We start from the raw sequence: 12,352 nt of genomic DNA on the forward strand, positions 1-12,352 counted from the left end.
CATCTGTACATTGCCAGAGTTAAATGAACTGTGATGATTTTGCAGTGTAGTGTTTGAGAAGGAGCAGCCATGGTGGTTTGCTTTCAGAGGTAGCAGAGAGTCTCAAGAAGAGGAAAAGGGAAGACCCAACAGGATCAGTGTGGAGTTGATGCCTCCAGCTACCAAAATTATGGCTGTTGATTTGCAAACGCTTCACCTCTCCTTCTTTTTCTCCCTCTAGCCCCCCCCTCCCCACCTGTTAAGTAGATGATAATAGCTTTTAGGTTGAATAAGCTGCGGGGTATGCCAGGGAGCTCAGCGCCGGGAGGGAACAGGAGAGCGGTCCACTTCTGCCAGTTTTTGTGTGCACACAGCTCACACGGTTGAGAGGGAGAAAGAGTACATAAAGATTGGGCTTGGCACCGACTTACAGGGGTTGAGGGCTACCCAGGCATTGGAGGGCCATCTGCCTCCCCTGCTGCCCACAGACGTTCTCTCTGTCCCAATAGGCCTCCGACCGGCAGCCGCAGGCAACGCTGGCAACGTTATTTAGCCAGTAAAGAGTGGGGCGGGGCACGTGCTAGAGTTTCTTCTAAGGAGAATGAGTCATTTTGCAGCAGCAGCATGCCTCTCTGTGTGCTTCCATAGGAAACATACACCTGAACCAGTTTAGAAAGCTCAGTCCAGCAGACTAATTGGTCTGGCATCTGTAACCGTGTTCAGTATAAGAAAGACTTATTGGCAGGAGGTACGAGTGACTTTGATTCGCATACATGCCTGTGAAAGTCATATTTGACAGTTAGCACGTCTGTGCATGAATGCACACCTTACCAGGAGTTCATAGCAGCAGTTATCATATATATTGTAACTATAGAGACTGGCCACAGTCATGCCATGCTTAGGGACAGGCTCATGCGTCCTTATCTTCCAGCAGATAAGAAGGTACTTGGTTCACTAAAGCGTATACATATAATATACTGTACACCAGACTGCGATAATGGGTTGCAAACTAAATATTTGACAGATGTTAACACAGACGTTTTTTTTCTAAGCTGTACTAAAAGACGCCTGAGAGATCGCTGTGCCCAGCATAAATATTCCATTAGAATTATTAATAATTATGATTAGCTACCCCATAGCTAGACACTTTAGTGAATTTCACAATGCTAATGATACGTTAGTGCACATAAAGTAGAGTGCTTTGAACACATTAAACCTCTGGTCAGGGAGAGACAGAATACAGAAAGACATCAACTGGATGCGTTTTATCCAATTATCCTGATCTCAATGAGGAACATTGAGTACACATTTTCTGTAGATAATATGCACTCTTTTCTCTTTCTATGTATTTGTTTCACCTTTCATTTTATTGTCTGGGTCAGACAGATAGTAGTAGTTTTTTTTACTGTAGTAGTAGTTGTTTTCCTTACAATTTAGCCACTCTTATCAAACTCTATTAACAAATGTACTGCCTGAGATTAAAACATTGTTTTTTATCCCCATGCCAGCGTTTATTACCATTTTGGAGCGATCGCCCGTTGAAAATGGCTGGTTTTCACAAAAAAAAAACTGAAACTGAGCTAGAAATGTTTTTCTACAAACCGTAACATTGGAGTGGACGGAAGTGACGTTTTTTTGGGATGACGTCACATCCGTCCATTCCTTCTCTGAGCGTCGAGAGATCATTTCTAAGTTGTGTTAGAACGCCCTCTTGTGGAATTTTCAAAAACGTTTTTTTTTTTGGAAAGAACTCATATCTGCGTTCTTGGCAGGCAATGTGTTCAAATCAATTTTATTATAATTTTGGACTGATTTGTTGTTGTTTGTAATAGATGAGAGTCACAACCAAAGTATCTCCCACTGCCAATCTACAGTGGGTCAAACACCTCTCCCTCATACGTCCAGACCCCACTAAGTGGAACAGAATACATATGATCTGTCGCACCCACTCAAATGATACAGCTCTAAACTATAAAAGAAAGGGAGTGGGGAGTGCGAAAGACAGGCGTAAAAGTGAGTGTGTGAGAGAGAGAGAGAGAGAGGAATGCATTGCAGCGAATGGAGAAAGTAATGTTGGACAGAGTGCAGTCTAATGTCAAAACCTCAAATTGAATAAGTCATGCCTTATTAATGATTCTCTTTACCCCCTCGTTATGGACGCACAGAAAATTATACCTTTTTCAGCCACTAATCTAGGGTTGTGACAGAAAGTGAGAGAAAGGGAGGGGCAGAGAGAGAGAGAGAGAGAGAGAGAGAGAGAGAGAGAGAGAGAGACAGAGGCGGCCGTGACTTAGCACAATCCACGCAGACTGCAAAAAGGCAGAGAGCAAAGAAATTATATATTATTAACACTCTCGGAGAACAGCAAATATACTGTATTTATACAGTATAGGCCTACAGTATATAAAGACCTTTCACACTCATATTGTTCTCACAGAGCTCCTAGACATTTAATTACTGTCAGACCCAGACAGACAAGTGGGAACAGTAAATAAGATGCTCTAGGTACAGGGGAAGGGAATGCGGTATGATGGCCGCTCTAGAGTGCAGTGTTTTTTCTGTCAAACATGGAATGAATAGATAGATAGATAGATAGATAGATAGATAGATAGACAGATAGATAGATAGATAGATAGATAGATAGATAGATAGATAGATAGATAGATAGATAGATAGATAGATACATAGATACATAGATACATAGATAGATAGATAGATAGATAGATACATAGATAGATAGATACATGCTTAATGATGAGTGAAAGAGCATGGGGCACTGAACAGGAGAAGAAAGAGAGGGAATAGATAAGAGAGAAGACAGCAGGAGGTACCAGCTGTCCTCTCCAACACCTCTTTCATGTTTTCATTTCTCTCTCTCTCTCTCTCTCTCTCTCTCTCTCTCTCTCTCTCTCTCTCTCTCTCTCTCTCTCTCTCTCTCTCTCTCTCTCTCTCTCTCTCTCATCCTTCTGCATCTCAGTCATAATCAAGACCACTAGATTCCAGAGCAGGCGTGTGTGTGTGTGTGTGTGTGTGTGTGTGTGCGGGCGGGCGGGCGGGCGGGCGGGCGGGCGGCCGGGCGGGCGGGCGTGTGTGTGTACGTGCTGGTGCCTTCTGCATTACATTGTGGCCTTTTGTCTCAGGTAAACAACACTGAACTCTATCATTGACACACTGGCCTCATTTACAATAGGCTTCAAGCATACAGCTGCACCACACCTCCCCCATACGCACTTTTACTCTATTCAATGTTAAAGCGGCATATACAACTATAAGTTATTTTCTTATATTTCTGCTTTATTTATGATAGGACCATTTAGAGTTAATTCTTATGAATGAAGGCCAGCAGGCCGAAACATCAATCATTTAACAAGACATGACTAGTCATGTATACCAGCTTGCTTTCTTTTTTCTCTCTCTGTGTGTCAGACCCCCCCATCTATTTTGTGCCAGGACCCCCCCCCCCCCCCCCCCCCCCCCCCCTGCGGGGACGGGCTGTATAAAGTCGGCGAAAATGTTCTCTGTCTGTCTGCCTTCAACACAGTGGTGTAAAGTAACTAAGTACATTGACTCAAGTACTGTATAAGCGTGCATCCGTTGTCCGTCAACAACACAGCCGGCGATAGGAAATAGGAAAACGCCGCTCGCGTAAAGTTACTAAATACATTGATTCAAGTACTTTTCTTCAATTTTGTCCTATATATTACTCTGTTTCACTGTGATTTGAACCGACGGCATGCGTGTGTTGTAGGCATAGAGGCGAGAGGCGTGTCTTATAGAGACACACGGGCGGAAACGGAAGGCCTACAAATTCACGCCCACTTTTGAGATAGCGCCGCTACTCGAGGTCCGTTAGAACGACGAACTGCAGCTCTCAATGCATTCCCTATGAGAGGATATGAGAATTAGCCTACTTTTAAAATTATCCTGCATTAACTGGAGACGATATTGATTTAAATAAAAATATGTTTCCAAATGTATGGAGTGTCTTTGTCAACATATCTTCTTGTTTTCTTAATAGTTGATGTGTTTCACATTTAATTTGCCACTTTAACGAGTTACCCATAATGTTAACACAGCAGAGGGTAGACGGCAGACAGACAAGTTGTCGCATTTCAGTGACATCACTGTCTTTACGAGCTCCGAGCGCCGACCAGTGGTGTACCCACACTGTAGAGGCAGGACAGGCGGTCGCCTGACCAACTAAGATCTCGCCTCCCCTAAAAAAAACAAATAACCCGAAAATGTGTCATTGCGTGCTTAATGTCCTCAAAGTCACGCACCCAACAACATTTGAACTGAGCAGATTGGACCTTCTGTTCCAGAGATAATGACCAAAACATATTGAAAACGTCCACTTTCGCCAGTTTTCTGGGTATTGAAAACCTCAAGGGATGCGTCCGTGACGTATATACCATGCGACCACTTAAAGTCTAGATCTCCGATGCTAGTGGTTTTGACATACTGATGGAGTATATTATAGTATATTGTGGGTAGTATATCGAGATGACAGATATGGGACATTAAAAGGACAAATCAAACAAATGGGACACTTTTTTAGAACACCAAAAAAGTCGCTACAGCCTCAGTAGTTAACCAATGAAATGACAGTATTTTACAATGCCTCTCATAAAGATTGCATTGAGAGCTGCAGTTCATCTTTCTAACGGACCCCGAGTAGCAGCGCTGTCTCAAAAGTGGGCGTGAATTTGTAGGCCTTCCGTTTCCGCCCGTGTGTCTCTATACCATAGCTTGGGAGGACGACGACGCCCGTTCAGAGTATGGGGAAAGTGGGAAAGTATCCCCATTGGCTTAAAGGACAGCCAATGATTGAAAACACTAGAAGCTCGCCCCCGCTACGCGGGGGCTCGCGTCTAGCCCGCGGCCACGCCCACGTAGCGCCCGCGGCCACTTGGCAACTCATATAAGTGGCGTAGCGTCATGAGGGCCAGTGGGGCCGTGGCTCGGTCAGTGAAGACCCTGTAGTGCGGATGATATGTGGCATAGAGGGGCAGATTGTAAATCCCCAGAGGAAACATCCGTGGGCTACCATTGGTTCAGCGATGTGTGCGGTCGCCCTGCGGCCCCTCCTCCTCCACCAATGTGCAGTATTGAGAGCCCTGACGTCACAACAATTGGAGCGATGGGCACTGCACTCTGGTTGGTTAGGGTACACCTAGGGCCCAGGTAGAACCCAGTTAAAGCCTGCATGGGCAAACCCAGTTAGGACCCGCCTTGGTCCCACATAAACATGGCTAGTTGGGGCCCACCTAAGGGCCAGGTAGAAGCTACTTATAGCCTGCATGGGCATCGCAGTTGGGACTGAAGTGGATGCCGCTGACATTGCTGACATGGGGTCCATATGGTTTAGCCCACCTTGAAACCATATGGGAACTACGCTGGCATGCTGGCTGGAATGCAAACGCTGCATCATACCTGTAGTGTTTAGTTTTATGTTGTGTGTGTAGCAGATATACCTGCAGTGTGTAGACCAATGTCCATGTGAAAGTCAATGCCCAGCAGTGTTTTTTTTTCTCCAGCAGAGTTTCTAGTGTCTCTGTCTCTCTCTGGAAGAGGTTGCACATGAACTCTGCAGCCGCACTGAGGCGCTCCAACACAAACACTCTGACATTAAGCTGCTTCACACAACAAACATCAGCACCACGCTGCTGTTTGTCCAAAAGACACAATATCTCCTCTCCGACCGACGTCATGTGTTCATGTATCGACAGCCGTACAGACTCCTTTTGACACATTTTACCTCGTTTATCCAGCTCTCACTGACTCTCCACATCGGGCTGTTATAGCGCCACCATGAGGCTGATTAGAGAAATCTCAAGTGGAATTTCTTCCTCGGCATAGTGGGAATGTGGGTGCAAAGTTGCACGGAAAGTGCATGCTGTGTTCATAATGTGAGGCATTTTGGTCCAAACGGAGCAGTCCTGCAGACTTTGGAAGGCATTTTAGCCAATCAGGATGGAATATGAAAAATCTGAAAGAGCCTTTTTTTTTAATGACTGTGGAGATACTGTGTACCGATTTGCGTGATGTTTGGGCAAAATATGTAGGAGTACTGTGAGAAAATGTGTTTAGCAAAAAGCGGCCTCCTGTGTGGCACTGTAACAGGGCCATGTGAAAGAAATAGGGCAGAGGTTCTGAATTGGCATCCAGGGAGTGTGTGTGCACAGTTTCGCTGCGATCAAGTCAACGATGTGAGAGATTAGCTATCACAGACGGACGGACAGGGGGTGAAACATAGTCTTGCGCCATGCCTTTCGGCCTGGCGGAGACAATAAAAAAACGAAAGTAAAGGAAATGACCATTTCTGCAACGAAAGTAGTCAACAAACTATACTTTAAAAACATGGGCCACATTGTCAAATAATCTAAGAAAGAGGCAATCATGTAGAAAATAGCCGATCTACAAGCTTACAAAGCCTCTCAACGTGAGGCGTTTCGAACTTGTAGATCGGCTATTTTCACAATATTTACTTGTGGAACGGAGTCAAACAGAATGGGGGGGTCCCCAGATCAAGTACGTTTATTGGGGGGGGGGGGGGGGGGGGGGGGGGCGGCCTGAAAGGGTTGATAAGCACTGATCTAATCTGAGCGAAATTATCTGAATTTACTACATGACCATAATGCAGCCTAACATGCGTAGCACGGGGCGGTCCTGCCATTACGTTAGTTACTGTAGTTGCTGTGGAGCTACATAGTTCTCCAGAAGACACACACAAACATACACCATCTACAATGGACTAACTGAGCAGCAATATTGACATTCACCACACGAACGTGCATTGTTGACAAAGTGATTGCACAGCCGCTGCAGGCATGACAACCACGTTAGCGTTAGCGACATGGCAGCTATCACAGCGCCCTGTCCGTCGTCGCTGCGACTGACTGTGATTAGCCTGGGTGCAAGCCTGCTTCGCTACGTTCGGCGGATTGTTTTTTCTCTCTGGAGAGAGAAAAAAAGTCCGCCGAACGCAGCGAAGCAGGCTGGCACCCAGGCTAGACTGAGATGGCTACAGCCATAGATATATAAACGCTACAGCAAGCTCTCTGAGATGCCATTGTCTGGAGACTGCTCTTAGCGTGACACGACCAATGAGAGTGAGCGCTGTAGTTGTTGCTAAGATACGGTGGCGTCTCTGCCCCATAGCTTGTAGATCTCTCACGCATGATTGGCGTAGGCTGCGTTGCCAGGTCTGACTGTTTGTATAAGCGATTGTGGGCTTATTTGGGTGCACTTTTGGGCTCGTCGTTTCCATAGACCACGGCAGTGCTTATTTCTTTCCCGTGACCGATGTGGCAAGAGAAGGTGCAAAACGAACCATCCGGAAGTAGATTGCGAGATGAAATATATAGCACTTTTTGATTATTAGAGAAGGAGACACATGTGAAGGTGGAAAATGAAATGTAGGAGATTATATAGTTTTTCATGAGGGATTTTTGTAGCAAGTTGTGAGAGAATTGGGCTACTCCTGTGGGCGGGGGGCTGATTAGAACCATTGGGGTTTGAAAGGAGACGCTCTCTGTTTGAGTGGAAAGATGTCGTGAATATGTTGAACACATGTCGAACACATGGATGACTAGTACTGTAGGTCAGTCTCTTCTAAGAGCAGCATGCTTTGCAAGCTGGTAAAAATAACGTCATATGGAGCCAGAGTGTGTTTTTTAGACAGTTTAGAGTAACAACAGAAAGTGCTGACATAGACAGGGGTGCACATAACTTTTTAGGTCTAGTACTCAGAAGAGCACCTGGAGATGTGACTTGGTGCGCACCAAGTAAATGGTCCCGTCCCGCCCCCCCGCCGTTTTGTCAACGGGGGGGGGGGGGGGGTGAGCTGCGTGAGCACGCCGTTTGGTGAACCCCCCAAGGTTGGTGCCCTGTGCTGCGCTGCTTTTATCCGCCAGATTGGGACGTTCACGGCATATTTTGCGTGTCTGTGTGTCAGGATGCGAGGCAACACTCACACAATCACGTGCAGCATGTGTCCCCTCCCCCTGCGCCTAATGGCTGTACATGGGGCCGACGTGTGCTTTAGCGTGATTGTGTGAGTGTGGCTTATTTTTTAGTTTTGCTAAAAAATAAAAGCTTGGAAATTCCTGTCCCAGCTGTTGGTACGCAAAAGCGCCTCGCGTCGTCTGATGTGCCGCGCATTATTTATTTTGGGTGCGCATGTGCACCTGCGCACCAGTCATGTGCACCCCTGGACATAGACCAATGCTTGTTCGTTCTTTCTTTCTTTCTTTCTTTCTTTCTTTCTTTCAAACATGGCAGCTCAAGAAAAATATATACTGTTTTGGTCCCCTAAAGCTTCCTTGCTAAATCTGTTGGTCTCAAACATTTTCATTACAAGTACTCCCACGTTGATACATATAGTATTAGGCCACAAACTCCCATTTAAAAATATGTTGTTGATGAAGATTTTAGACTTTTTGCATAGCACAGAATTCTATAACTGTCTCTACTGTATGCCGTAGGCGAGGAGATAACAGTATAGAGTATAGAGAGTGCAACTTATGATCTGAATAGTCATTCTTAAACATTCTCTCAATGGACTAAGTTCTAGCCAGTGAATTAATAGAGAAATTAAACTGTTCCTCATTGCTGGGACCCCTGGAACCTCCTCAAGAACCTCTGGCTCTGGGGGTCCCTGGACTCCACTAAAAGAAAGTTTCTGAACGACCCACTTTGGAAATACAGTAGTTGCCTCTAGTGAGGCATTATAAGCCAGGTTTCATTAGTAAAAGGGGAAAAAAGGGAAAAAAGGAAAAGAAAGTTGACAGTATAAAGTAAAGTATAAAGTATCTAAACTATTCCCTGAAGCCAGTTTCACAACAGCTGCTTTACAGAAGCCCAGAGAAAACAGGCTCATCCTAGAGAGCTTCAAAGCCTCCTTGTATGCATTATTAAAATACATGCATTATTGTTTCTTTAATTATTTTGCACTTGTATTATTTAGTCATTAGTGATGCCATTTGCCTTTTGAAAATAGCTGATCTACATGCTCACAATGCGTCGCGATTCGACGCATTGTGAGCATGTAGATCGGCTATTTTCAAAAGATTAGTATACATTATTGAGTATAGAGTATTGATACTTTTACTTAAGTACAAAATGTGAGTACTTTTTCCACCACTGCCCCTACCGTACCTCTTTGCTGTCCTCCACGGTATCACTGCAGCGGCAGCTGCTTCACCACTGGGCACATGCTATATATACTTAAACTCAGTTGTAGAAGTCAGTTTTTCTCTAGTGCTGACACGTAATACTGGCTGGTCAATATAAAGAGCAGATGCTGTCTCGGTTCTAATGCAAACTGAGACGATCACGTGATGTGTCTGCTACAGTCCAGGTGCATAGAAACCATATCATGAATAGTTTATCAGTTGTGTAAAAAAAAAAAAACACTGGGGCGTGGCGTCCCTATGGATCGCTGATGTCATGTTGAGGATGTCAGCCTTGCCCAAATATGGAGTGACGACGGGATGGTGGATCTGAGATTATGAATTCACAAAATGTGACAAATATTCACACACATATTGACAATATGTGCAGAGTATTTGATGATTTACTGGAACAAGCACAAGGAATTTGGCCATCCAGTGGTTTGCGAGATTAGTCGCGGATGCCGTGGCTCCTAGGAGCCATGGCATAAAATAAAACAAATATATTGATTTTGGCTAGTCGCACTGAGTCGACAAATCATTTAAACGACTAATCATACACATTCCCATTAGTCATGATTGTATTTTTGTGATAGATTGTTTTTAGCCTCATCCACAAACTCTCTCTGAGCTTAAAAAATGTGAGGTGCACTTACATGCCTGGCACGACTGTCCATCAATGGGAGGCATCCCATTGCAAATGCATGGTGCTACATCCTGTGTACTCTACAAGTGGAATAATGGTGTTTACCACAGTAAATACAACATGATAGAGTGCCCTGTAGGATTTCTTGATTTAAAGGAGAGAGATGAGGCTTTCAGCGAGCATGCTGATGTTGACGCAGCATGTGCACTCAAACCCTCTCCGCGGACCAGACGCACCAAATGTCATTTGGAATTCACCTCAGCCTTGGCTGCAGTGGTGCAGGGAGAGGGCTGTAGCTCACATTTCATGTGGTATTATCTCTCTCTCTCTCCTCTCCTCTCTGTCTCTCTCTCTCTGCTGTGTACTGTAATTGCTTGGGGACAGGCTAGCTAGGAAGTGCTGGATCCTATTATGAGGGCTGGGGAAGCCTTGCACCTGCTATAGGTGCCGACACAATGTCAGAATGAGGGACATCGGGTACTCGATCTTAGGACAAGGTCGACACGTTTTTGCAAATATTGAAATGGCAGTGACCAACATTCTGATAACTGGATGTCGTGCAGTCCTTGTAGAAAATAGAGGCCTAATTATGACGGAGAGCACTCTGTTGAATTCATTCACAGCAGTACCACACATGCACCAGAACAATGTGTCGAGAGGATAGATTCCTACCAAGACTCATATGCAAGAATATAATCTTGGGAGAGTGATGCTTGAACGTGTCACACATTTCTGTATATCAAATTATGTTGCTCTTTCCTTGTTCCATCCGAGCGTTGCTTCAGGAACCCTACTGGAAAAAATAATTATGAATCGCTCCCTCACACCGACACATTTTTCACAGCAGCCCTCTCACATAGACAAACTGCCAAATGATTCCAGCATAAATTATCTCCTCAGATAGTGCACTGCATCGGCTGAACGGTTAGGGAGAGGTCGACGCATTGGCAGGGGAAACAATGGTAAGGCATTGGAATGCAAAATTGTAGTTAGAATAAAAAAAAAATCCCAATAACCTTCAATGTGTTACTGCATTGTTTCCTCCCTGCTCCTCTTCCATTCCATTGCTACATCCATCATGTGCCAAGTGCAGGGTGTCAACATCCGCCCACCCCCCCCCCCCCCCCCCCCCCACAAGCCTCTCCCCCCAGCCTCTGTTCCCTAACGGCAATTTACATATACAGTACATTCCAGGAAACAAAATGTGCCCATTATGAAAACGGGGCTAAAGTTGAAGGTTGCCTGATTTATTTATGTATTGTCAATCTTGGGGTCAACTATTTTATTAACTATTCAACACTACAGTGAGGGGCAGACAAACAGTGTAGTATGTACATGGGGAATTCCTTCCCATAGCATCCTTGATGTAACAGTAAATCTGCTGTGAAAGTGTCTCATGATGGTAGCAATTTTCGCTTTTGTATTAGGATAATTTGAGAGGTTTCACGGATACATATGAAATCCTTTTCTGGCTGAAAGCCCAAGCACATTTTAAAGCAACAAAGAGGAAATGATACGGGTCAAACAATACTCCTCAAACTGCTCAATTTATTTTTATAGTCCACCTGCTATTATGGTAGTTATGCACATCTCTTTATGGGTGCTGTGTTGAAAACTCACTTGAAGAAGCTCTGCTGCGGTTAGGCTCATATTCCATATCCAGTGGCAAGGTATTCAAAAACAGCACTTAATGCAAATCTGTCTCACACATAATATCCTTACAAGGTTGTAGTCACACAATGTCATTGCAAAGTGTGTAATTGCGATTGTTCATACTTGAATTCCATTATTATATCCTTGCAAGTGCATTACTTATGAGAGTGCCTCTCATTGAGTACTTGCACAATATTATCTGTTCTCCCCACAGGGAGACTGGTTAATATGGTTTATTGTCAGGGCCACTGTAAATTGAAGTTTACTGGAGTTGTATGTCGGTTCAATGTGGCATAAACAGCATAAACACTCATTATTTCTACACCGGTGTCTGGAGCACCCCTAGTGGTGAGTGTCTTTGCTATGTTATTACATACGTTACCCACTTCAGCCCTATATACATTCCGGCAATTTGAAAATAGCCGATCTGCAGGCTCACTGTAGATCTGCTATTTTCAAAAGATTAGTAGTGTTTCTACTTTGCAGTATTGATACTTTTACTTAAAGGCATTGTAGGGAGTTCAGACATAATCAAAGAAAAAAACTGTTGTCAAACACCGCCCCTCCAGCAGTTCTTTTCCCCGACCACCAGGGGGTGACGCAGGGGGGGCTTTTTAAATGAGTCATGCCCAAAATAGGTTGCCTTATGCGGATACAATTCGCGGAAATGCCCGACCCTACGGTTCTCTGAATTTATATTTTTAAATAGGCTCTTTCATGATAAATTGACCACATATATGAAGCTAAACAACTAAATTCTATCCAAACGATTTTTTAAAAGTAAATTATGTGCCTCAAAAAAGAAGTTTGAGAGCGTTTTAAAACCGAAAGTAAAAAGTTGATACGGGCACGGACGCGCACGGACACGCACATGCGTGCGTTAATTTACGACCCGGACATA

General features: G+C 44.5%; 2 protein-coding genes across 2 annotated transcripts in view; both read left to right on the forward strand.

Moving 5' to 3' along the window:
• Window positions 1-12,352, forward strand: part of nrg3a (neuregulin 3a) — a 484,032-nt gene that overhangs the window by 213,850 nt on the left and 257,830 nt on the right. The window lies entirely within an intron of this gene.
• adss2 (adenylosuccinate synthase 2) overlaps window positions 8,745-12,352 on the forward strand; it is a 463,865-nt gene continuing 460,257 nt past the window's right edge. Inside the window, exon 1 of the mRNA XM_084075863.1 lies at window positions 8,745-8,749. The gene's annotated coding sequence lies outside the window, so the exon portion shown is untranslated. The remainder of the gene's footprint in view (window positions 8,750-12,352) is intronic.

The sequence above is a fragment of the Gymnoscopelus microlampas genome (assembly GCF_963454915.1).
Source record: "Gymnoscopelus microlampas genome assembly, chromosome: 13".
Taxonomy (NCBI): Eukaryota; Metazoa; Chordata; class Actinopteri; order Myctophiformes; family Myctophidae; genus Gymnoscopelus; species Gymnoscopelus microlampas.